The following is a 4,161-nucleotide window of genomic DNA, read 5'->3' as shown; positions in this document are numbered from 1 at the left end:
CAGAGGCAGCATCGATCGGCTTCAGTTAGCAGCAGTAGCAAAGGAATCACTCGATCGGGTTCAGTTAACATCCATCGATCGATCGCTCGGGTTCAGTAACATAGCCTGCAGTGCAATCGCTCGGGTTCAGTTATAGACCAAAGCCTCGCTCGGGTTCAGTTAGAGCCAACGCCTCGCACACACGCACGTACGTGTACGAGAGAAACGCGCATCGCTCGGCCCCCAACCTCCCACCGTAACCGGGAACTCCCCAAAATTTTCCTCCCCCTCACTTCTACCACGGTTTTTTCCGTCATGGACGGCCCAAAGAATGTCATGCAGCTGCGTCTCCGGCCCGCCCAGGACGAAAAGCCCATTTTTGTCATGATTTTTTGTCATAGAAGTAGGAGCCCACCACATCTATGATGATACCGGGTTTTCTAATAATTATCGTCATGAAAGTGTCATATGTATGACAGAAAAAAATTTCTTTCGGCCCAAAATGTCACGGATGTGTCTTTTTTTTGTAGTGTTTACATAGCTCAATTTGAGGTATAGCTAAAGCTATTACCTTATAAGTGCGCATGGAAAAAATTAGCATATAATCATCTGTACATGTAAATTTAATCCAAAACAATTATGTATATAACTTAATAACATTGAAAACAGAAACTCTAATAAGGTAGCATCAAATCTATCTTGTGAGGTTGTTTTGCCTTGGAGGTCGACTAGTTGGTGACTACTTTAAGGCGACTGTCATGACACTCGTGATGTCATAACCAGGAAATAAAATAAACCGCCTATCCATATGTTAATTATTTAAACGATGGTTTCTCTTTTTTCCCTACATGCCCAACGTTATTTTGTTACGCACTTGCTTTTTAGTTTTTACTTGGGAAACACTCTTGTAAATAGCTTCCACTATAGCTCATGATAGTTGACGTGGCTTTACCTCGGGCCTCACCCTGATGCCACCAAAAACATGATTTAAAACCTTCCAGGTGTTCTTCTCATATTAAGAAAGAATGTTTGTAGATGTGGTGATACTGAAACGAACCTACATCACTTTTTCAAATGCAATTTGTCTAGAGTAATATGGTTCAAATTTGGCCTCAAGGTTGATGAGTTAAATTCCAATTTGCATCCCACTGATGTGATTCAAATGGCCCAATCCTCTCATTGCTAAATTAAACCTAGATACTATTTTTTACTTTACCATGGAATACATGGAAACCTAGGATTTATCTTCCTTTTTACAAGAAAAAATGGAGTCCTCTGCAAGTCATCTATGCTACAAAAGCTATGCTTAATGCAGGATCAATAGAGAAGAAAGAGGAGATTAATACATGCTCGGTCAAAAACTGAATTTCCATACTACTCCATTCCCAAATCCAAATACAAAAATTCAATTTGCAGGTCTTTCAATTTCCACTACTGCTTATAATGCAGAGATAGTAAAAGATGAAGCTGGACTTGGAATCCTGCTCAAAGATGATTTTGTAGAAAAGGAGGCTTAAGCGTATGCCGTTGAGCAGGGACGCGTACGTGTTATATAGGCACATAAGATCACAGAGAGGTTAGGAGGTTAGGGCTGTGGATTGATCTCCAAGGAAACTAGCTACAACCGGATCAGATCACAACAACCCTAACCTATCATAACACGGTTACAACAAACACACGCACACAATCTAGCTACATATGGTTTATAGTTATACCGTATTATACAATGTTTAACATTACCCCTCAATCACAACTTGTCTAAGTTGAGATTGTGTCGAAAAGCTTCTAGCTGCCTCAATGAAAGGGGTTTAGTAAACCCATCTGCAACTTGATCACCCGTAGGGATAAACCAAACATTCAGCGGTTTATTGGCCACCCGTTCTCGAACAAAGTGATAGTCTTTCTCTATATGCTTTGTTCTAGCATGAAAAATAGGATTAGCGGTCAAATATGTAGCACCAAGATTATCACACCAAAGTGATGCATCTCGAGGATGATGAAGTCCCAATTCTATCAACATATTCTTTTTAGTTGCATAATTTTTATATAATTTTAGTTGCATAAAGTTTACTTTTTATTGATTCTTTTTAGTTGATCCCTTTTGCTATTAGAGTTTTATAAAAGTTCTTTAGTTAATTCTTTTTGCTATTAGAGTTTTATACAAATGAACTCTTAAAAGGTTGAAAGTTGGCATGGTATCATCATTTCACCCACATAGCATGTTCTAAAAAGTTGAGAGGGCTACGGCAACCTGGATGTGCTTTATGTATAAAATGGACAATCTCTTTCGAAGTATCGGGGTTTCGAACAAAAACTCATCTGTTACAAAGGGAATTCATTTTTTTTGAAGTTATTTGAACTCCAGACTTTCTGTGTGTTCAAAATGCACCATTCAAAGCCACATCCTCAATTCTCAACCCTTTCTGACTTCATTTGGTATTTTTCATGCATTTACTAATTTTTTGAGCTAAATGACCCTTAAATTGAAAAGCACTTCAAATGAATGATACATCTCCAATGTATATTTTTTTTATAGTTCCATGCTATTATATTATCTGTTTTGGATGTTTAATGGGCATTAATATGCTCTTTATATTATTTTTGGGACTAACCTATTAACCAGAGGCCTGATGCTAGTTTCTGTTTTTGCCTATTTTAGAGTTTGTCAGAAAAGGAATACCAAACGGAGGCCAAACAGAATGAAACATTCGCGATGATCTTTCTTGGATCAAAAGCAATTCAGAAGACTTGCAGTAGTAGTCTGGAATGCCACGACGAGGCCATGAGGCAGGAGGGCGTGCCCATGGGGTAGGCGCGCCTCCCACCCTCCTGGGCCCCTCGTAGCTCCACCAACATACTTATTTCGCCTATATATACTCTAATACCCTAGATCGATCCAGAGAGCCACGAAACCAATTTTCCACCGCCACAACCTTCTGTACCCGTGAGATCCCATCTCGGGACCTTTTCCGGCGATCTGCCAGAGGGGGAATCGATCATGGAGGGCTTCTACATCAACACCATAGCCTCCTCGATGAAGCGTGAGTAGTTTACCATAGACCTTCGGGTCCATAGTTATTAGCTAGATGGCGTCTTCTCTCTCTTAGATTCTCAATACAAAGTTCTCCTCGATGTTCTTGGAGATCTATTCGATGTAATACTCTTTTGCGGTGTGTTTGCCGAGATCCGATGAATTGTGGATTTATGAACATGATTATCTATGGATATTATTTGGTTCTTCTCTGAATTCTTATATGCATGATTTGATATCTTTGCAAGTCTCTTCTAATTATCGGTTAGTTTGGCCTACTAGATTTATCTTTCTTGCAATGTGAGAAGTGCTTAGCTTTGGGTTCAATCTTGCGGTGTCCTTTCCCAGTGATAGTAGGGGCAACAAGGCACGTATTGTATTGTTGCCATCGAGGACAAAAATATGGGGTTTATATCATATTGTTTGAGTTTATCCCTCTACATCATGTCATCCTGCTTAAAGCATTAATTTGTTCTTATGAACTTAATACTCTAGATGCATGTTGGGTAGCAGTCGATGTGTGGAGTAATAGTAGTAGATGCAGAATCGTTTTGATCTACTTGACATGTTCATGATGCCAATGTTCATGATCATTGCCTTAGATATCTTCATAACTATGAGCTTTTCTATCAATTGCTCGACAGTAATTTGTTCACCCACCGTAATACATGCTATCTTGAGAGAAGCCACTAGTGAAACCTATGGCTCCTAGGTCTCTTTCTTATTACATTGCATTTTTTTTCATCGCATCTCGTTTACTATTTTGCAATCTTTACTTTCCAATCTATACAATAAAAATACCAAAAAATATTTACCTTACTATCTTTATTAGATCTCACTTTTCCGAGTGACCGTGAAGGGATTGACAACCCCTTTATCGCGTTGGTTGCAAGGTTCTTGATTGTTTGTGCGGGTACTAGGTGACTTGTGCGTTGTCTCCTACTGGATTGATACCTTGGTTCTCAAAACTGAGTGAAATACTTATGCTACTTTGCTGCATCACCCTTTCCTCTTCAAGGGAAAACCAAAGCATGCTCAAAAGGTAGCAAGAAGGATTTATGGCGCCGTTGTCGGGGAGATCTACGCCAAGTCAAGAGATACCAAGTACCCATCATAAACTCTTCTCCCCCGCATTAAATTATTTGCCATTC

The sequence above is a fragment of the Triticum dicoccoides genome, chromosome 4A (assembly GCF_002162155.2).
Source record: "Triticum dicoccoides isolate Atlit2015 ecotype Zavitan chromosome 4A, WEW_v2.0, whole genome shotgun sequence".
Lineage (NCBI taxonomy): Eukaryota > Viridiplantae > Streptophyta > Magnoliopsida > Poales > Poaceae > Triticum > Triticum dicoccoides.
Note: the sequence above shows the minus strand (reverse complement) of the source record.